We start from the raw sequence: 23517 nt of genomic DNA, 5'->3' as shown, positions 1-23517 counted from the left end.
TTTGCATTATGTCTACCCTAGTGTTTGCATATACTTTTTGTCATTAATAAGAGAGAACAGAACAAAACAAGGTCTAGTCAAGTTCCACCCCAGCTATGAAACTGTCCTCAGTTACTTTAGTCCATAATCTTTTCTCCTCTAGCATTCATTTCATTTCTGTGGATCACTTATTTGGGACACACTATAAATGACCCCTTCCACATTGAGGAGGTTAATCTGCATAAATTTTTTTGGCTCTTACTTTGTACCAAAGAAAAAGTCTGAATTTTTTTTTCTTTTATGAGGATATAAGGTGTTGCCTTATTGTAAATTTGGGGTTAAGTATGCATTTCTGAGTTTCTAAACTTTTTCTGTGTCATATGCTGGTCTTTGTGTATCATCTGCAGCTTTGGCAAAACTCCCCTCCCCCCCCCCAAGTTCCATTTAATTTCTTATGCTGACCTGCAGTATATGGAAACTGCAATGGGGAAAGAAATAACTATTATATTCTTATCTTACTGTTTTATGTATGTCTTGTCTAATTAATGAGACTGTGATTAAGTGAGATTTTAGTTCTTTGGCATTCTTAAGAATACTCAGTGTAAATCTCCTGTCCAACTCCCTTAATTTGGTTGGTGGGTTTTTGTGCCTTGGGTGTGAATAATTGGTTTCCCCAACCTAGTGAAACCAAGCCAAAGGAACGACTCCTGGTTCTTGTGTGACAGAATAACAAGGGACAAATCTCTATCATTCATTCATTCAATAAACATTCATTCATTCCAGGCACTGTGCTAGATGCTGGAAATACAAAGACTAAAAGGAAGCAGATCATAACCTTAAGGCCATTCATTCTATTAGAGGAAAATGAAACAAAATAAATTTAAAACGAAGTAGATGCAAAATAATTTCTAGGGGGAGAGGACCAGCAACTGGGGGATCAAGTTAAAACTTTACTGTAGGGAATGGCGTCTAAGCTAAGCTTTGAAAATCGCTAAGGATTCTAGGAGGTGGAAGTGAGGACACAGAGATTGGAGATACAATATTGTATCCAGGTATCTAGGTGGTTGATGCACGAGTGACAGTCTTTTCACCGTCATGCATATGTGACTTCATGTAACACTTGATTTTCTCTCCAAACCAACACTTAAGATAGATACAATCCCAGTCAAGATTTAAACTTCATAAAGATCAAGTCAATCAGTCAAATATTTTAAGAATGGCGCCAGTTCACCGGAAAAACTGTGGAGGTAGAAACACAGAAGAAAAACAACTGCTTGATCACATGGTTCGATGGGCTGGGGATGTAGACTCTAAATGATCACCCTAGTGCAAACATCAACAACACGGAAATAGGTTTTGATCAAGGACACATGTAATACCCAGTGGAATTGTGGGAAGGCTACCGGAAGGGGGAGGGGAGGGAAAGAATATGATTCCTGCAACCAAGGAATAATGTTCTAAATTGACTAAATAACATTAAATAAATAAATAAATTTAATTAAATAAAATTTTCAAAAAAAATTAAAAAAGAATGGCTTTCGTTGTGGAAGTCAATATAGCTTTTGTGTATTAGATTTCTCCTTATCTAGAATAATGTGGGTGCCTGCTCACATTTCAGTCATTGAGGAAAAGAGAATTGAATTCTGTTTGAGGTAACTTTAGCCAAAGAGTATACTATAATCCTCAAATACCCTCTCCGGACTTCTAGTCCTTATGTGTAAAATGAAGAGGCTGGGCTCCACGATGCCCGCGGAGCTCCGGATCTATGATCCTGAGGGGAAAGGCTGGGAATTTGCCGATTAGCCCATCCTAAAACTTCCAAATGGAATTTCTACAGAAATTTCGCAATAACTTTAAAGACTAACCCATTATGGAAAGGCCCCTTTCCTGGGCTTGCACCTGCAATTTTCTGTCGCTAGAGGTCTCTGGAACTTATCAGAAAGATTGAGCTATTTAGGCTTTTTATGCTGGGAGTTCACCTACAGGCTCAGCTGTACTGTTACATAATCTTCTTACGTAATTCAGCTCTAGTTAATTATCTCGCGGACAAAATGGGCTGCTGGGGAACCTTTGGGTCAGCTGTGGTGCAGAGGTCTTGGGGAGGGCAGAATGGAGAGAAGAGGGCATGCCAGAGGGGAACACGAGGAAAAGACAGAAAAGTAGGGAATTCCCTTTACCTCCGGAAGCGGTCAGATGGAGCAGAGCCGTGGTATGTCCTCTCGAAGCCACAGCGCGACCGACAATATCCTGTCAGAGGATCTGGGTTTGAATTTTGGCTCTCCAAGCTTGTACAACCTTGGGCAAATTACTCACATCTCTGAGCCTGGATTTTTAAATTGGTAAAACGAGGAGGGTGGATTAGACGAGTTCTGACTTTACATCAAGGTCTATGATTCTAGTCCCACGGGTGAGTGGCAGCGCCTAGGCTAAGTGCTGGCAATACAAATACAGGACAAACTCTCAACCTCAGTTTCTTCTGTAAAATAGGGGAGTTCGACTATATGACCTCCGTGGTCTCCTCCAGCTGTAAATGTATGATCCTTTGATCCTTCAGCCCCAGCTACCATCCCTTCACATCCCCACCCCACCCCCCATTCATTGAGAAAGCTATTTCCTCAGTAAAACAGACTAGAAACCCGCCAGCCATCTGAAGCCAATTTAAAGGAAGGGTAGCTTTAGGTGATTGGGTATATTTCCCAACACACACTCTCTGTCTCTGTCTCCCTCCCTCCCTCCCTTTCCCTCTCTTTCTCTCTCCCTCTTTCCTTCCCCCTACTCTCTCTCTCTCTCCCCCTCCCCACTCTCCCCATCTCTTCCTCTCTCCTTCCCCCTCCCCTCTCTCTCCCTCTTTTTCTCTCTCCCTCTCCCCTTCCCTCTCTCTCCCCCATCTCTCCCTCTCTTTCTCTCTCCCTCTCTCCTTGCCCTTCCCCTCTCTCTCCCCCTCCCCACTCTCCCCATCTCTTCCTCTCTTCTTCCCCCTCCCCTCTCTCTCCCCCATCTCTACCTCTTTTTCTCTCTCCCTCTCCTTCCCCCTCCTCTCTCTCCCCTCCCCCTCTCCCCATCTCTCCCTCTCTCTCCCCCTCCCCTTTCTCCCCATCTCTCCCTCTCTCTCCCCATCTCTTCCTCTCTTCTCCCCCTCCCCTCTCTCTCCCCCAAGTCTCCCTCTCTTTCTCTCTCCCTCTCTCCTTGCCCCTCCCCCCTCTCCCCCTCTCTCTCCCCATCTCTCCCCCTTTCCCTCCCCCTCCCCTATCTACCTGAAGAAAGGATCCATGGAGTTAGATATATCTTCTCGGTTCTTGCTGAGGGACATACACCTTGCAGGAGAAGGGAGGATGGGATCAGGGTTTTGAGGTGGGGAGGAATCAAGGTTAAGTCAAAGATGATTGGGGGAAGGGGGAACAGAGCCAAGGTGGCAGCTTAATAGCAGCAAAAGCTGGAACTGCTCCAAGAATCCTCCCAAAGATTATTTGATACTGATTTCTTTCCTTTCCTTTCCTATCCCCTCTCCAGTGGCAAAAGAAACTTGCTGCCCAAGTTTGAAACAGAGAGAACAGTGTTTTCTTAAGCAAGTCTAAGCACCAGTGATCCTGACAAATGAAAGTTTTGTCTTGATTTTTTTTTTTAAACCCTTCCCTTCCATCTTGGAATCAATACTGTGTATTGGCTCCAAGGCAGAAGACTGGTAAGGGCTAGGCAATGGGGGTCAAGTGACTTGCCCAGGGTCACACAGCTGAGAAGTGTCTGAGGTCACATTTGAACCTCCATCCATTGAACTACCCAGCTGCCCTTTCTAGTCTTGATGATAACTGATGGATCAAGAGTTTTTTAATTCTGAATTCAGGTGCCATTCAACCAAAGGAAGGAAAAATTTTCTTGATACCATGCTTCTTAGGAGAGAAGCTGATCACTACTAGCATCATTCTGTATCTGAACGCCTAAAGAACACCAGGCCCAGGATGGCCAGGAGTTTGGGACCTTGTTAAATTACTCAGAAGATTTTAGGTCGAAGGAGAATGTGAAATATTCAACAGTTCTCCAAAATTGTCTCTACTTTTGGGCCATAATGTAATAAATATAATGGACCATTTTAGATGTTTTATGTATTTATTCAGGTATCAAGGTCTTTCATCTTTTATAATTTCTATGGTAGAGGAAATGATAGCTGTCCTATCTATATCTGATATCCATAGGCTACTTTGAGTGCCTTTTTTAGAAGGGATTCTGTTACCTACACTTTGAAGAGGCCCAAAATAGAGAAAGCATTTCTTAGCACATAATATGTGCCAGGCACTATGCCAAGTACTGGGAATACAAATAGAAGCAAAAAGTCAGTTCAAGCCTTCCTGGAACTTATATCCTTTCTTTCTTTTTTCTAAAACCTCACTTTTTGTCTTAGTAACAATCCTAAAACAAAAGGACAAGGGCTAGGCAAACAAGGTTAAATGACATACCCAGGGTCACATAACTAGGCCAGTCTGAGGCCAGGTTCGAACTCAGGTTCTCTTGATTCCAGGCCTTATATTGTTGTAGGGGGAAAACAAAACATAAAAGAGATCTGAGAGAGAGAGAGAGAGAGAGAGAGAGAGAGAGAGAGAGAGAGAGAGAGAGAGAGAGAGAGAGAGAGAGGAGAAGAAAGAAGGGGGTTGAAGAAAGGAGTAAGGGGAGAGAGAGAGAGAGAGAGAGAGAGAGAGAGAGAGAGAGAGAGAGAGAGAGAGAGAGAGAGGAGAAGAAAGAAGGGGGTTGAAGAAAGGAGTAAGGGGAGAGAGAGAGAGAGAGAGAGAGAGAGAGAGAGAGAGAGAGAGAGAGAGAGAGAGAGAGAGGAGAAGAAAGAAGGGGGTTGATGAAGAGAGGAGTAAGGGAAGAGAGAAAAAGAGAGAGGAGAAGAAAGAAGGGTGTTGAAGAGAGGAGTAAGGGAAGAGAGAGAGAGAGAGAGAGAGAGAGAGAGAGAGAGAGAGAGAGAGAGAGAGAGAGAGAGAGAGATTGTGGTTCTAGGTTTGAAGAGAACATTATGAGTCGTGAGGGTTCCTCCCTAAATAGAAGTTTAGAGAGGAACTCATCAAGTTAGAGGAAGAGACCTTTGAGTGGAATTTGAGAGATCCCCTATAGTTAGATAGGGTGGAGGCAGAACCAGATGGAGAAACTTAACCCTCTTTGAGGCCAACTTTCCTTCCTGCTCTTCAGGATGGCACCTTGTCTGGCTGTCTGACTAGGTCTGTTGGTTTCTCAAAAATTTTGGTTAGATGTTGACATAAATTCTGTGAACTTCTGTGTCCAGGGTGCCATCTTTAGGTTTTGTCCTTTCAGTTTAGCTCAGGATCTCAGATTTCCAGCAGCAGATTTTGACTCCAATGGATCAATCTAATGCTTTTGACTCTTTTCTACTCAAGAAACTTCCACCTGCAGCCTTCCTACATCTCCCGTATTGAAGGCTTTTAGCCTGTAACACAATCGTGGACTGCCGGGGGCTTATTCTATAGGCAGCACCAAGTTGATGAATTTGGGATTGATGAGGGTTGATCACTGATCCTGAATTCAGGTAGTCAAGTCATTCAACCAGGGGACTGTAAGGGGTAAAAATTATGGTCGGACACATTTGAGAGTTTGGTTGCCAGGGATTTAATTACTAAATCCCAATGAATTATTCGAGTCACAATGGCATTTATGGTAGTTTATTTACAAATAGAGAGAAAAAATTAAGGAAATGAGAGAGAGAAAGAGAGAGATTGCTGCTCCAGCCTGGTCTGAACCAGGAAGGAATTCAGAGGCCCCAACAAGGGGGGTGGGGAGCAGAGAATTAAACTTAACAAAGCTTCCAGCCATGCAGCCTCCTCCAAGATGAGGGGCCTCTCTAGAGGCTAGTGTCTCCAGAAAGCCAAGGGAAAGGGAGTCCTAAGATAATGGGCCTCTCCAGAGGCTGGTGCTTCCAGAAAAGCCAAGGAAAAGGAGTCCACCTTTTCACTCACCACATGTCAATCCAAAGGAAAGCAATTTGAGATCTCAACCCAAGATCCTCCAAAGCCAGGTACCAAGGCGAAGAACTCATCACAGGAAGTGGTCACCAAATTTAAAGGCAGTTCTTTGTGTCACTTCCTTTAGTTTCCTTCCACCTTTTATAGGTACCAATGGTGGCTTAAACTTGACTTTGGACTGCCCAGGGGGCAGTCAGTTGTTTCTGATTTGTCACTTGCTAGCACATGTGAGTCATAGACCTTCCTCCCCCACACTAAATCTTTAAGTGGGGTATATACATTCCTAGTGGCTAAAAATTAAAGAATAAGTAGGGTGGAGTTAATCTCAATTTCACAGGATGGAGGTATTTCCTTGATAGTATACATCTCTGGACAGAAGCTGACCACTACTATCATCATTCTATACCTGAAAGACTCAAGAGAACTACACTCAGGATGGTCAAGAGATTTTGACCTTGTTGAATTAATTTTGTGTGTGTGTGTGTGTGTGTGTGTGCATGCTCAGGCATGTGTGCATGTGCCTAATGGATGGTGAGAGTGCTTCCTCAAATGGAAATTTAGAGAAACTCATTAAATTAGAGAGGAATTCATCCATCCTTAGGGATGGAATTTGAGAGAATTCCCTAGAGTTAATTCAAGGACCTTCACCATTAGGCACTACCCTATCTTTTCAGTTTTGTATCACACTCACTTCTCCAGTCTAGCCAATCTGGACAACTCAGTGCCCCCCCAACACAATATAGGAGAATGTACTGCTTTAGACTGTAGCATAATCATTCTCTGCTGCTGAAAGTATTAAAACAGAGACTAGATGCCTATTTGCCAGAGATACATGGAATCTTCTTCAAATAGGCTTTGAAATAAATGGTTTCTGAGATCCCTTCTCCCTCTGAGATTTGGTGACCCATTGGGCACAGCACCATGGGTACAGTCTTAAGACTGCTGAATATCCTATATTCTCCTTGGAACTAAAATCTTCTGAGAAATTCAATGAGATTCAAGTCTCTTGATCATTGTTAATTGTGGATATTTAAAATATTTAAATAGTAATAATATAGAGTATGATTACAAAAAATATATCATATCTCTGCTAACTCTAGCAGAAGAGTCTCATGACTTCCATTCCAGAAGATCTCCTGGCAACTCTGATGAGATCAATTGAAAAGACAATGCCCAACTAGATTTTATTTTGGGGGGGGGGGATATTTTATTAGTTAATTTAGAATATTTTTCTATGGTTACAAGATTTATGTTCTTTACCTCCACTCCTCCTATCCCCCTCCCATAGCCAATGTACAATTCCACTGGATTTTGCATGTGTTGTTGATCAAGACCTATTTAAATATTATTGATATTTGCACTAGTGTGATCCTTTAGCATCTACATCCCCAATCATATCCCCATCGACCCATGTGATCAAGCAGTTGTTTTTCTTCTGTGTTTCTACTCCCACAGTTTTTTCTCTGGATGTGGATAGTGTTCTTTCTCATAAATTCCTCAGAATTGTCCTAGATCTGTGAATCTTGAAATTTCTCAGACTTGTGAATTTTAAAAAATTCCCCATTGGGGAATTCTCCATTGGGACAACTCCTTATTAGGGACCATTCCCCATCTAAAATGTGAGAACTCTACTTGGATCAGAAATGGGAAGACCTCTACTCCACCCGTACTTAAGACTGCTTTAGGGAAGAAAACTCCTTGCAGAACAATGAAAAGTACTTAAACCCATACTTATAATAAGGCAAAAAGGGTGCTAAGTACCTATAAAGGTCAAGCAACTTGTGAATTTACAAGGAACAAAGAACTGGGAAACTTACTCAGAGCTTTCCTGGTGTGAATTACTCAAAAATCTACACCTTCTTAGGTGTGGACTAAGAATGATCTGTCCTTTGAAAAACATCTACTGTGATTGGTGGATGTAAGAATTTAGGGGAGGTGACAAAGGAGAAAATGCCCTATATAAGGAGATGAGAAATCTGAGTAGAAAAGAGGCACCTGGGAAAGGCTGCCTTGAAGGGTCTCTCTCTCGAGACTCTCTCCGGGACAATTCAGATTGAAGATTGAGCTAGTGGAGGCAGCTGAGATGATGCTGGCCTGGTGTCACTAGATTCCTTGCTTGGATAGATCTTGTGGTGAGTGATAAAAGACTGACTGATCTCTCTCTCTTAAGACTCAGGTCTAGGCCATGTTGGCTCAAGGCCCTTCATACTTATTCCTTTCTTACTCTGTCTCTCTTTCTTTGATTCCTCATTGTATTATTAATTAAAGTCTCTATAAAACCCAGTTGACTTGGGTATATTCATAATTGGGAACATTTCCCTGGCGACCACCTTATATTTGATTTGAAACAAGACACTGTAGTGAAAACATATTTTCTGTGGTCACAAATTTACTCACCCACTCATATCTACTAAAATTTATATCTTCCACTATTTTACTCACTGCAGTTTACAACCTCAACTATTTTAACTATTACAGTTTATGGCATTAACTCTTTTAACTGCCACAGTTTATGGCAGACAACTCTTTTAAATATAGTCATTGCATTGCTGTTGGTAGAGAAGTCCATTACATTCGATTGTTTCACAGTGTATCAGTCTCTGTGTCTAATGTTCTTCTGGTTCTATTCCTTTCACTCTGCATCAATTCCTGGAGGTCGGTCCAGTTCACATGGAATTCCTCCACCAACTAGATTTTCTAATGAAGAAACCCCAAGGAATGCCTACCCTTTATTCTTTTTCTGGAACTGATAAGGAACCTCTCTCTAATCCCTTCCCCTGCTTGGACATCCCATCCTCCTTACAACTGATCATATCATTCCATTCCTACTTAGGGTTTTAATCTTTTATACCAGGTATTCAGGGATGGCTTAACATAAGGAAAACTATAAACATAATTGATTACATCAACAAAAAAGTAAAAAAAAATTATATGTTTATGTCAATATGTCTGAAGTGGGAATTTTGGGGAGGTCTTGATGTAGCAAGATGTACCCCCTTTGGTGTCCATTGATTGTGGTATCTGTTGGTGATAGAATATTATTGTGCTCAAAGGAATAAAGAAATGGAGGAATTCCACATGAACTGGAACGACCTCCAGGAATTGATGCAGAGCGAGAGGAGCAGAACCAGAAGAACATTATACACAGAGACTGATATACTGTGGTACAATCAAATGTAATGGACTTCTCTACTAGCAGCAATGCAATGACCCAGGACAATCCAGAGGAACTTGTGAGAAAGATGCTATCCACATCCAGAAAAAGAATTGTGGAACCAGAAATGCATTAAAAAAATATATGATTGATCACATAATGCGAGAGGGATGTGATTAAGGTTTTGATGTTAAAGGATTGCTCTCCTGCAAATATGAGTAACATGGAAATAGGTTTTGAACAATGATACATGTATAACCCAGTGGAATTGCTTGTTGGCTTTGGGAGTGGGGAGGAGAAAAGGGGTGGTATGGGGGAATCATGAAAGATGCACCCCCTTTAATCACCCTAATAATCTGAGAGGCCAGGATAAGATGCAGCTTTATTGCATATTGTGCAAAGGACAGGGATTGTGCTTAAATCAGAGATCCAAAGATACAAATGAATTCCTCAATTTATAGAAAATTAATACAATTCCTTCCACCTTTGCAAATTAAACCAATTAAAGGTTTATGTGAAAGACTGGGATGGGAAAGGGGAAGGGTAAAAGGGAGAGTGAAGCTGTATCTAATTAAGTGAATGATTTAAACTTGAGCCCTACTTGGAATTTCTGCTGCTAGCAAGAAATACATTGAGAATAATACCCTAATTTTCACTTCATACAAATAGATACAGAAAAAACTTTTGATAAAATACAATATTTATTCCCTATTAAAAACACTCAGAAAGTATAGGTATGAATGGATTTTTCCTTAGAATAATAAGTATGTAAAGTAAGCAAAACTATTAACCAATATTTTCTGTAATGGGGGAAAATTATCCTTCTCTATAAAATCAGGGATGAAACAAGGATGCCCATTATCAACAATATTAATTAATATTGTTTTGGAAATGCTAGGGATAGCAATAAGAGAAGAAAAAAAGTGAAGGAATCAGAATGGACATAGAGTAAGAAAACTATCTCTTTTTGCAGATGATATGATATGTGGAAAACCCTAGAGATTTACCTACAAAATTAGTTGAAACTATCCATGATTTTAGCAAAGTAACAGGATACAAAATAAACCCACAAAACAGCATTTCTATATATAACTAACAAAGTTCTACAAGAAAAGATAGTGAGATAACCAATTTAAAATAACCATAGATGGAATAAAATATCTAGGAGTAAACCCACTTTTAAAAATTCAGAAAATACATAAATATAATTATAAAATACTTTTTCTACAAATAAAGTCAGATTTAAATAATTGGAGAAATATTAATTGTTCATGGATGGGCAGAACCGATATAATTAAAATAACAATCCCACCTATGCTAATCTATTTATTTAATGCCATCCCAATCAAATTACCAAATCATTATTTTATCAAATTAGAAAAAAAATAACCAAAATTCTCTTGGAAAAACAAAAAATCAAGACTATCAAAGCAATGAATGAAAAAAATGTAAAGGGAAGAGGTCTAGCAGGACAAGATTTAAAACTATATTATAAAGCAATAATTATAACTATCTGGTACTGGCTAAGAAATAGAAAAGTAGATCAGTCAAATAGAACAGACATAACAAACACTTATAAAAGATTAAAGTATCTTTTGGGGATAAGCATTCATTATTTGGTAAAAATTATTGGTAAAACTGGAAAACAGTCTGGCAGAAACTAGTTATAGACTAATATTTTATGTCATTTACCAACATTAAAATGTATACAAGACATATGCATAAAAGTAGATATAATCAAATGAGAAGAACAGGGAATACATTATCTATCAGATTTATGGATAAGAGAAGAATTCATGAGTAAATAGGAGAAAGAAAGTAATGGATGATATGAGTGGGACTTCTTAGCCCATCATTGAAGTGCCCCCTTTTATGAAAGAAAGAAACTGCCTTTTTTACTCCTTCTGGTTCCAGATTTTGTTTATAAAAGTGAGTGGGGCACTTGTGCTCATTTTTATCTCGCACAGTTTGAGTGGGGCACTTGTCATCATTTTTATCCCACACAGATGTAAAATTGGTAATGTTGAATATATTAAGTTTAAAAGGTTTTACACAAATAAAACTAATGTAGCCAAAATTAGAAGAAAGCATTAAGTTAGGGAGAAATTTTATAGACAGTTTCTTGGACAGAGGTCTCATATCTAAAATATATAGAGGACTTTCTCAAATTTATAAGGATCTGAGCATTTACCAAATGATAAATGGTCAAAAGATGTGAACAGAGAGTTTTTGGATGAAGAAATCGAAGCTACATATAACTACATGAAAAAATGCTCTAAATCACTATTGATTAGAGAAATGCAAATCAAAACATGAGATATCATCTCATACCTATTAAAATGGCTAAAAGGACAAAAAGCCAAAATGACAAATGTTGGAAGGGTTGTGGAAAAAAGGGTTCACTAATACACTATTGGTGAAACTGTGGATGGATCTAACCATTTTGGAGAACAATCTGGAATCATATCCAAAGAGTTATAAAACCATGTATACCAGGGGTCCCCAAACTACGGCCTGAGGGCCACAAGCAGCCCCCTGAGGCCATTTATCGAGCCCCTACCACACTTCCAGAAGGGGTGCCTCTTTCATTGGAGGTCAGTGAGAGGAGCACTATATGTGACGGCTCTGCAAAGAGCAGCATCTTCTACTTCTGGTGACATAATCTTTTGTGTGGCACCTTGTTCTAAGAGTAACTGAATGAGAACGAGGCACCGCGCAAAGGATTATGGGGCTGCACAATGGAAGATGTCAGCATGGTGAGTAGTGATCTGGGGGAGAGGATTCTGCACTGTGTATACTGCTGCTTGGTATAGAGGTAGTGGTGATAGAACTGTGTAACATGTAACAGGCCCATCACAACCAACACTGCAGCCTCCACTATCCCAGACAGCGTTATACAGATTTGTTCATAGTTTTTTTTATAATCCAGCCCTCCAACAGTCTGAGGGACAGTGAATTGGCCCCCTGTGTAAAAAGTGTGGGGACCCCTGAATACCCTTTGACCCAGCAAAACCACTATTAGGTTCATTATCTAAGGTGATGAGGGGAAAAGAAAAAGAATCTATTTGTTCTAAAATATTTGTAGCACCTCTTTTTGTGGCGGCAAAGAACTGGAAATGGAGGGGATGACCATTAATTGGAGAATGGCTGAACAAATTGTGGTATATGATTGTAATAGAATATTACTCTGCTATAAGAAATGATGAATAGGGTGTTTCTTTAAAAACATAGAAGGACCTACATGAGTTTATAAAGAATGGAACAAGCAGAACTAAGAGAACATTATATACAGCAATAGAAATATTGTTTGAAGAATGGCTTGTTTATGTCTACCTCCAAAGAACTGATAAATAAAATTAAGTGAGGCAATTTTCTATATACATATATCCTTTTGTCAAATGATATGTTTTCTAATGGTGGAAGGGGGAGGAGGAGGAGGAGAGGGGGTTAAATGGGTATTTTAATTTAATAAATAAAAAAAACTAATTTAACGAAGAAAAAGGCCTACTCACAATCCCTTCAACAGGCAATTTCTTCTGCTAGGAGGGACTTAGTTCCATATGCATGCTTAACTTTTCTCTCTCATAAATTCCTCTGATTTTAAGACAGATTGGTCTTCAGAATTATTTTCAAAGTTAACAGCCATCCTGGGCCTGGTGTTTTTCAGACTTTCAGAAACAGAATGATGCTAGCAGTGGTCAGTGTACAATCAAGGAAGTCCCCAAACTTTCTCACCTCCATGACTGCTGCCCTCCTCAATACCTGTCTGTTGAAATTCAAATCATCCTTTAAATCCCAACTCAAATGACCTTTCCCCCTGTCTCAGGACACTCTGTTTGCGCCTTTTCTATGTAATTAGGTATTACTATGGTTGTGTGTGCATATGGCATCCTCCTGTTAAACTGTAGGTTCATGAAGGCTCATAAAAATCTCCAACCCTAGCACCTAGCATGGTCTATGTACAGAGTCACAGAGTCTCCAAAACCCATTTGAATAAGATCTCCCTCTTTAATATCTCTGGCAAATTGTCATTCAGCTTCTGCTTAAAGACTTTTAGGTACAACCTAAAGCTGCTCATTCTCCTTTTAAATCTTTTTTTTTTTCCTTATAGGGTAGGGGAGCTGTGACTCCATTAGGTATGGGAAATACCCTCTCTCAATGCAGGTCAGAACCTTCTCTGAAATTTAGAATCTTATGGAGTTGATCTAAGATGTAAAGTGACTTGTCCTAGGTCACACATAGCCAAAATGTGTGATAGGCAGAACTTGGAACTGAGTCTTCCTGACTGTGCCATGTCTTGTTACTCTTCTCCTTCTTTTCCTCTTCCTCCTCCTTCTTCCTTCTTTTTCTCCTTCTCCTCCTTCTCCTTCTCGTCCTCTTCCTCCTCCTCTTCCTTTTCCTCTTCCTTCTTCTTCTCCTCCTTCTTCCTTCTCTTTCTCCTTCTCCTCCTTCTCCTTCTTCTCCTCTTCCTCCTCCTCCTCCTTTTCCTCCTCCTCCTCCTCCTCCTCCTCCTCCTCCTCCTCCTCCTTCTTCCTTCTCTGCCTCCTTCTCCTCCTCCTTTTTTCTTCTTCTCCTCCTCCTCCTCCTCCTCCTTCCTTCTCTGCCTCCTTCTCCTCCTCCTTTTTTCTTCTTCTTCTCCTCCTCCTCCTCGTCCTTCCCCCTTCTCTTTCTCCTTCTTCTTCTTCCTCCTTCTTCCTTTACCTTCTGTCTTAGAAACAATTCTGTGTATTGGTTCCAAGGCAGATGAATGATAAGGCCTAGGCAATAGTACTTAAATGACTTGCTCAGGGTCACATAGTTAGGAAGCATCTGAAATTATATTTGAACCCCAGATCACCTGTCTCTAGGCCTGACTCTCAGTCCACTGAGTCACCTCGCTGCCCCTGCCCCTAACTCTTCCATAGGCTAAATCTATAACATGCAGTTTATAAATGTTGGTTGAATTTAATAGTTGGTCTGATTTGGCACTTAAGGCATCTACAATAACTGTCTGCTCAGGAGCTAAAGGGTCATTCATTCTGTTGCGCTCAAAAATATGAATTGTCTTTTCATGCTTGCAAATGGTTAACTAAGTCAAGCCATAAAGACAGAGCCATCCCTGAGATGCATCCTCAGAATCCACAGATGATCATCAAACTCTACCTCAGCCATGTGGGAGGTGAGACAGTGGCTGGGAAAGGAATTTTTGCAACTAGCTCCCAATTAGTGAGAATAATGAATCCTCAAAAATGGTTACAGTATTTGAATTTGCATGCCATGTTTCCCTTTTGGTCTGGAACCAATGACCATATTTTACATAATTCTAACTTTTAACAGTAAATTGTAATGCATGTGACCACATGAGGGGATTCTGGATGAATCTAGACCAAAAGTCTTACCATTTTTATGTATTGTGGATACCTCTGACAGTTTGGTAAAGCCTATGAACTCCTCAGAATAAGATTTTTCTTTTTTTTTCTTTTAAGCCTTTATCTTCTGTTTTAGAATCAATACTGTGCACGGGTTCCAAGGCAGAAAAGTGTTGAGGGCTAGGGAATTGAGGTTAAGTGACTTGCCCAGAGACATACAGACGTCCCTGAGGTCAGATTTGAACCCAGATCCTCCTGTTTCCAGGCCTGGATTTCTTTCCACTGAGCAACTTAGCTGCTCTTTGAATATTTTTAAATGAATTTTATGCATTTAAAAGAATGCTATAATAATATCAAAATAATGAATAATATTTTAAATGCATAAAATATAGAGGATTATAAAGGAAACAATATATTGAAATCCAGTTATGAAAATATTTTTAAAAATATCATGAACCCTAGGTTAAGAATTTATATAGAGAGTCAATGTCCACATTGGCTCCTGGGAGGTTCGAGTGTGAATGTGAGGGACTTAGAGGTGGGGGTGAAATAATATATAGAATAATAAGCACATAAATAAATATAACTAGCTGTTCAAGCTAAGGGAAGGAAGGGAAGGGAATTTGGAAGATGTAAACAAACTCAAAGTCAGAGTACTAAACCCACTAATCAATGTTTTCTCTACCTATAAGTTTACTTTCTAAACTATCCTAGTTAATCCTTAATTACTTTATTGAAATTGGGGAAGGACTTGTAGGTTCAGGAACAAGGGCCAAAGGAGGTCTCACAGACTGAGGTCCTCTTGGGTCTGGGAGAAGTCCCAGCAGCACACAGGCTCAGGAAGGGGAGAAATGGCTTCACTCACACAGTCCGCCTGTATGGAGTGTTACCACTCTCTCTACCACTTCCAGAAGATGTAAACTTGTTTGAAGGAAAGTCCCAGCCTCCTGGCAGCTTAAAAGTCTCCTTCTCTAGAGAGCACCTCCACCAACTCCTCTGTCTCCTCCAGAGAAGCAAACTGCCTGCCAGAAAACTGCCTTCTTCAGAGCTCCAGAATCTGATCTCCTGCTTTGCAGCAAAGCTAATCTTACATCCTTACTACAACAGGGGCAGGGAAATCAGTAGCCAGATCTAATCGTTTTCTGCAAAAGGAATGGCCTCAGACTTTGGGTAAGTCATTTAACCCACTTTGCTCATTTTCCTAATCTGGATACAAAGCATTCCCTAATTGACAAATGGTCATAGGATATGAACAGACAATTCTCAGATGAAATGAAGACTAAATAGTTATATGAAAAAAATGCTCCAAATCAGTATTAATTAGAGAAATGAAAATTAAAACACCTCATACCCCTTAGATTGGTTAATATGACCAGAAAAGAAAATGATAAATGTTGGAGAGGATGTGGAAAAATTGAGACACTAATACACTGTTGAGGATGCTGGGGAGCTCATACAACCATTCTGGAGATATAAAAATTAAATTAATTCTCTAGTAATAAAAATATTATATTTTATGAGGTTTATTAAGGATTATTAGAAATCAAGGATACAAAATAATAACCACATTTATGCCTAGGGATGATTAGCCCATTCAAAGCTTACTTACTACATCATTGCAATGGCTGAGCAGAGAGAGTGAGAGCATAGAAGAGGGAGAAGTAGGCATTACTGGCAGTTTAAATACTAATTGTGATCTCGCCCAGGTGGAGACTCAGGTGAGATTATAGGGAATTCTGGGAAATACCAAGGACTTCTGGGGATTGAAGTCTAGGGTTCAAATCTCCATTTTACAGAGAACAATTCAGAACCATGCTCAACGGACCATAAAACTGTGAATACCCTTTGACTCAACAATACCACTACTGGCTCTATATCCCAAAAGGATCAAGATAGGGGGAAAGGACCTACTTGTACAAAAATATTTATAGCAGCTCTTTTTGTGATATCCAAGAACTGGAACCTGAAGGGATGTCCATCAGTTGGAGAATGGCTGAACAAATTGTGGTATATGATTTTAATGAAATGCTACTGTGCCATAAAAATAACGAACAAGATGAACACAAAAAAACTTGGAAAGACTAATATGAAGTGATGCAAAGCGAAGTGTGCAGAATCAGGAGAATGTTGTAACAATAATGTGTGATGAGCAACTGTGAATGACTTAACTATTATCCTCATTTCAAGGATCCAAGAAAATTCCAAGAGATTTATGACAGAAAAGACTATTCACTGCCATAGAAGGCACTAATGGAGTCTAAATGCAGATTGAAACATACCATTCTTTATTTTATTTCCACCATGAATTTTTCTCTAGAGTCTTCTTTCATAACATGATGAACAGGGAAACATGTTTTGCATGATAACATTGTATATATCATATTACCTACTATCTTGGGGAGGTAGGGGTGGGGGAAGGGTGGGACAGAAGGGGAGAAATTTGGATCACAAATGGCAGAAAATGAATATTAAAAATTGTATTGAAGTAATTTGAAAAAAATTTTCATTATCTGGAGAAGGATATGGCAAACCACTTTAGTATCTCTTCCAATAAAATTTCAAATGAGGGTAATGAAGAGTTGGACACCACTGAAACAAATGAACAACACAAGAAGAAATAGATATGAGTACATACATAATTCCAAGTAATTGGGGTGGCACTGCTAGCTGGAGTGGATGAGAAGGGGTCTCCTAGAGGCAGTGATATTTGAATTGGATTGTGATTGATGCTAGAATTTGGAAGATGCAGAGGTGAAGAAATGCATTCATAGCATGGGTTTCAATCTGTGCAAATTTGTGATGATGGGAAGAGGGGGAGATGGAATATCTTGCAAAAGGCAAGCAAGATGGTTTGCTTGGAAGTTAGTAGGTGAAGTAGAGTCAGATTTGTAACAAGTCTGGAAAGGCATGTTGTGAAGGACCTGTAAATTCCAGAAGAACTTGTGTTTTATCCTGTAGGTGCTTACTCCTCCATGCCAGCTTATGACAACAATTTTTCTGCTCCTCCTAGCCTTTCCTTTGCTGTATATTATTCAGAGGCCCTTAGTCTTGACATTGGCAAACCTCCTTAGAGCTTGAGAGGATAATGGCTTTTTAAGATGGTGAGGGCTGTAGATCACCCTAAATTGGCTCTGAACTCTATTTTTATTCCATTCCACCCCCCACCCCCCATTGGGAACCGTGGAGTCTTGGTATCTGCTAGCATCAACAATAACAGCCTTTCTCTCTCCCGCTAGGCTTTGTCCCACTTTGGGACCATCTCTCAGGCATGATGGTCTGGATGAGAACAGCAGAGACAGTTTTTGAATCAGATTGCTGACCCAGAGACCAATGGCTTGGTTGGTTCCTGAAGAATTGGTTCATCTCCAAAACACTGGGTGGTATCTGTCAGCAAGTTAGCACCACAGCAGATTGCTTGGGTAGGGAAATCATTAGATAATAGTCACCAAGGTTGTTGACACAGTATTCTAGGGTTCCAGTTTCTCTTAGATGTTTTGCTCTGCTGCTCTTCTAACAACAGTGCAAATTGCCATGCTCATTTTCTTTACAATTATTTTTCATTTTTATTTGTTATTTTTTCATTTAACAGAAGTTATTTTTCCTCCTTCCCTCTTCCACCCTGCAACCCCCTCCGTCCTCCCCTGGTCAGAAAAAGAAAAGACTTGTAACAAATATGCGGAGTCCACATTATCTATGTCCAAAAATGCATGTCTCCATCAGTATCTTGAGTCCATCATCATCCATAGTCAGTAGCATACTTCATCATCAGCCTTGCAAGTGCTAGTTGTTATGTTGATCAGAATTCTTAAGTTGTTTGCATTTATGGTGTTATTGTTTTGTTTGGGGTTTTTTGTTTGTTTGTTTTTTTAATCAAGATTTTTCTTACATTCTTGCTCACTTCCTTCTGCATCAATCACGTAAGCCTCCCAGGTTTCTCTGAAAGTCTCTGTCTCACTCTGTCTCTACCTAGCTACCTCCTTTAAAAATATTTTAAAATTTCATTAGTCTTCTAAAAAATTCATTCTATGCTGCTCTTTTTTTTTTTAACCATTACCTTCCACCCTAGAAGTATACTGTATATTGGTCCCAAGGCAGAAGAGTGGTAAAAGCTAGACCATGAGGGTTGTGAAGTCAGAGACTTATTCAGGGTCACACAGTGTATAGATGGAAAATCTTGAACCCCAGGACTTTCCCCCCAGAATTCTTTTTCATTACTCAGCATCCCTTTCCCTGCATCCTCATGTTTGTGTTTTTACGTTATTGGTTATAACTTTCTGAGACTCCTCCCTCTTTCTCTTCTTTATCAAGATAGAGGTAGAGTTAGGCAGGTTTTTACTCCTTTGGACTTCATCTCCCAGAACAGCTAGGAAGTTTCTAAAGACAGATTTAAACCCAGGATCTCCCATCTCTAGCTCAAATGTGAGCTTTTCTTAATGAAGCCATGCTGGCTCTTAATTAGGTGATCTCGTCCTTTTTAGAATGTTCATAAACCATTCCTTAAATGATACATTCTAGAATTCTTCCAGGAATAGAAGCCAGGATCACTTCTGTATAGTTTGAAGAATATGCCTTTTTTTTAAATTTTGCAAATTTTATTTAATTAATTAATTTAGAATATTTTTCCATGGTTACATGATTCATGTTCTTTCCCCCTTCTCCCACCCCCTCCCATAACCCACGCCAATTCCACTAGGTTTTACATGTGTCATTGATCAAGACCTATTTCCATGTTATTGATATTTGCACTAGGGTGATTGTTTATAGTCTATATCCCCAATCATACCTCCATCAACCCATGTGATCAAGCAGCTATTTTTCTTCTGTATTTCTACTCCCACAGTTCTTCTTCTGGATGTGGATAGTGTTCTTTCTCCTAAGTCCCTCAGAATTATCCTGGATTACTGCATTACTGTTAGTAGAGAAGTCCATTACATTCGATTGTGCCACAGTGTATTGGTCTCTGTGTATAATGTTCTCCTGGTTCTGTTCCTTTCATTCTGTATCAATTCCTAGAGGTCATTCCAGTTCACATGGAATTCCTCCATTTTATTATTCCTTTGAGCCCAATGGTATTCCATCACCAACAGATACCACAATTTGTTCAGTCATTCCCCAATCAAAGGGCATCCCCTCATTTTCCAATTTTTTGCCACTACAATGAGTGTGGCCATGAATATTTTTTTCCAAGTCTTTTTCCTTATGATCTCTTTGGGGTATAAACCCAGCAGTGGTATGGTTGGATCAAAGGGCAGGCAGTCTTTTAAAAGGCAGCCTTTTTTTGAGAATGAAATCATTAGGAGAGACTGGTGTTTATCAAAGTCATTGGTCCAAGGTACTTCCATGAATAAAAAGATTAACAAAATTCTGGGAAGCTCCAGGAAGTAGATTTGCCTAATCTTCCAAATACCATGAGGATCCATAATTTCTTTTGGGTGATCAATTCTTCCCTCCATCCAACCATTCACCTTGACAAAAGAGAAAAAAAGGCCTTTCACAGAGTAAACAATTTCACTGGTAGCTGTGGGGGAAAAGAAAAAGAATAATTTATGACCTTTCAGTCAACATCTAGTGATGAAACTCAAAGAATCTTGTTGGGCTTGTCCTTGAATGAGAGTCACACAACCAATCCCATCTTTGAAACTTTCACAGCTTGGACAGACTTACTAGGACTTGTGTTCTACTGAAGTCATTTTTGAAACATGGGGTCACTCACTACCACACCATGGTAAGACATTGAAGTAGAACTTATGTAAACAATTGGGAAACATGTTGGAAACAAATAAAAAATTGCATCTTCCCTTGCATTAAAATCATCTGCACCTGAAACATGAAGTGAAGTTTCATTTACTATACATCAAGGAAGGATAAGGGAGTTAGTGATACCCAGAGAAAGATTAGATAAAGTCAGATAGGACAGTAATGGTGAACCTTTTAGAGACTGAGTGCCCAAACTTCTTCCTCATGCCTCATGTGAGATACCCCAGACAAGAGAGGGAGAAAGCACTCCCATTGGGTTTCTGGGCAGTGGGGCAGGTGATGTCTTCAGGTGTGGTGGAGAGGAGGAAGGGAGAAGCCCCCTCCAGCATGTGTGCCATAGTTTTGCCAACATGGATATAGGGGATAGAAGTTTTTCTTAAAGGATAATATTTTTTAAAATATTTAAACCATAAGTTAGAACCTTGGACAACAATAAGTTAGTCAGCCTCAGCATCTACAATGGGGTGTCAAGATGAGGATGGGAACTAATTCAAGGCACAAGCATTTATTAAGTGCCTGCTACATACTGGACATTTCCTAAGCATGAGGAATACAAAGAAAAGTAAAATCAAAAAGAAGTTTCTGTTCTCAAGGAACTCCCAGTGTAATGGAGAAGACAACATGAAAACAACTATACACAAAATAAATACAGGATAAATTAGAGCTAATCAACAGAGGAAAGGTACTAACATTAAGGGAGATTGGAAAAAGCTTCTGATAGAAGGTGGGATTTTTAAACTAAAGGTAAAGTTTAGGCAAAGAAATGGAGACCGTATGGTTTAATGCTCTGAATGCTTTCCTTGGACTCAGAAAAATCTGTATTCAGATCCTGCCTCCAACATGTGCTGTGGATGGTTCATCTGGAAAATATGGTAAATAATACTAGGAAGTTGTACCTAGTATAAAAATTTTGCAAACTTTAAACTACTATCTACATACCAATTTTTGTTATAATTATTAGGCTGTGTTACAAGGCCAAAGGTGGTTAAGAATCCGGAAACGTGCAATTGTGGAACATTCAAACAAGTCATTCCTACAATAGAAAATGCAACAGGGAGACATAGAAACTGAGGCAAGCTCAAATTCATGTGAGAAGCCTCTTTTGTACTTCCTACTGCAGCACGAGCATTTAGGGACGGGTCCTAGACTGGCCACATTAATCACGGTGTACACCCCAAGACTTGCCCTGGCATTTTGAAGAAAGTGAACTAAGTTATAAAGAGAGCAAATCAGTCAGTGAAAGTGTAGCTGGGATGTGGAAAGCAAACAGAAGGGCAGATGCTTGCACTGTCAAATACAGAAAACTAGGTTGGACGGACCACTGGTTATTTCATTCCCTGTATTCTTAGAACACCTCAAAATTTTATAATCCTTTAAGGATTTCAAAGCACTCTCCTTACAATTCTATTAAGAGATTGAGACTCAAGGGAGATGTGGCAACTTGCCCCAGTTAGACAGCTAGTAGGTATGAGACCTGGAACTTGAACACTGCTAACTCTAAGGTAGCTAGGTGGTTCAGTATAAAGCATTGGTCCTAGAGGCAGGAAACCATGGGTTCAAATCCTGCCTCAGAATTAACCAGTTGTTTGATCGGTATAACTTATAACCTCCATCTGCCTGAGTTTCCTTATCTTTAAAATGGGGCTGATAATAATTATGCCTACTTTCCAGGGTTGTTGTAAAGGTAAATTAAGATAATATTTGTTTTACAAACCTTAAAGCATCCTATAAATGTTGACTTTTATCCCATTTTTAATGGATTTCTTTCCCTGTGACCCACTCTAGTTCTCAACAATCTTCATTTATTGCACAAGTCTATGTCTTGAGCCAGTGATTGTAAACATGGGCTGTTTCCTTTTTTCGACTGAGCCAAAAGTTTAGTTTTAAATAAAATATTCCTTTCAGAACAATGAAGCTTAGATCTAAGTGGATAGCAAATACAATAGTTCACCTCATTCAAGGTCTCTAGGATATATTAGGGGGCTAACCACAGTGAAGGTACTTAAAGGCATTGCTCATCAAATGACTGCACAATCAATCCTGCAGGGTTCTTTGTGGGGGTAATGATACCAGGTGACTGCAGAAACCCAGTATTTTTCAGGGAGAACAAGGCTTAAATGCAAATCCTTCTCTTAACCATCACTTAGTCATCTTATCCTACAAGAACTCATCACTCTGTGACTTACATCAGAATGAAACCTTCCTAAATTTAGCTCATTTCAGAAAGAAAAATAAATTCTGATTGTTCCCCAAATGTCTCTGGCACTGTTAAGTATGATTGCCTTTCACAAGCTCTTCTAGGGACCCAAAGCTTTGATTTGCTTAATACTAAGCACCCTTTCTCTCCTCTTTAGGGACACAGCATGGTGCCCAAACCTGAAGTTTCATGGCTGAGTCATCATCTTCAGAATATAAAGAGCCAGCTGAATCACAGACTCTCAGAGCTGGATGGGACCTTAGAAACCATCCAGTTCCACCTCTTTCTGAACAAGATTCCCCCTTACAATAGCCCCAACAAGTGGTCTTCTGGTCTCCCCCTGAGAACTTCCAGTAATGAGCATCATTTACTCCTTCCAAAAGCAACAACCCATTCTACTTTTTTTCCAGCTCCAACTGTGACTGCTCTGAACCCAAATATGCCTTTGCTGTCATTATTCCTAGCTCTGCTCTCTGAAATCAGGGAGGGCAAGTGGAAGCCTCTTTCAAGTGACTTGTTTTGGGGCAGAAGGATTTCTTAATGTTCCAGGGGAAAGGGTAAGGATTCTGTTGAGCTCCAGAGATTAATGATTGAACTAAATTTAGCTGAGTATTGGGGTACTGGCTGGCAGCCCCTGGCAATGTAAAATCTTTCATTCTGCCTTCTTGGTCAGAGAGAGAACCCCTAGATCTTAGTGGCCTGGTGAAAGGGGGTATGTATACTTACCTTAATATTTCAATGGCTTTATGGTCTCACGAGGCCACATGCATACATTAAACATTTACCACTTACTAAATTATCATTTAGTAAGCAATTGCCAGGCACTATGCTGAGTAATGAGGCTGCAAAGAAAGGCAAAAACATTCTGTCCTCATGGAGTTTCTAATGGGAGAGAAAGCATGTAAGTAATGTTTTACACAAATGATATCTACTGAATAGATGGAAGATGGCCTTAAAGGGAAAAAGACTCTAACAACTGGGAAGGGGACCATGAAAAGTTTCATCAGTGTAACTATTTTTCCAAAGGAACAGATCACAATTAATATGTATGTATAATTCCTATCCCTATCATCCCATAAGATTTCCCCAAGTTTTGGGGGGCCCGCCTTTCCC

At 39.7% G+C, this 23517-nt stretch overlaps 2 long non-coding RNA genes across 2 annotated transcripts; both read left to right on the top strand.

Moving 5' to 3' along the window:
- The first annotated feature begins 1971 nt into the window (after positions 1-1971).
- LOC103094314 (uncharacterized) lies at positions 1972-4069 on the top strand. Its single transcript, XR_001629100.2, has 2 exons — positions 1972-2188; positions 3821-4069. It is a non-coding gene; the product is annotated as an uncharacterized LOC103094314 (long non-coding RNA).
- An 11287-nt stretch (positions 4070-15356) lies between these two features.
- On the top strand, positions 15357-22842 carry LOC130458348 (uncharacterized). The gene is made up of 2 exons (XR_008917544.1): positions 15357-15620; positions 22562-22842. It is a non-coding gene; the product is annotated as an uncharacterized LOC130458348 (long non-coding RNA).
- Positions 22843-23517: the final 675 nt, after the last annotated feature.

Source organism: Monodelphis domestica, chromosome 3 (genome assembly GCF_027887165.1).
Source record: "Monodelphis domestica isolate mMonDom1 chromosome 3, mMonDom1.pri, whole genome shotgun sequence".
Taxonomy (NCBI): Eukaryota; Metazoa; Chordata; class Mammalia; order Didelphimorphia; family Didelphidae; genus Monodelphis; species Monodelphis domestica.
Note: the sequence above shows the minus strand (reverse complement) of the source record. Positions and strands in the feature narration are given on the sequence as shown.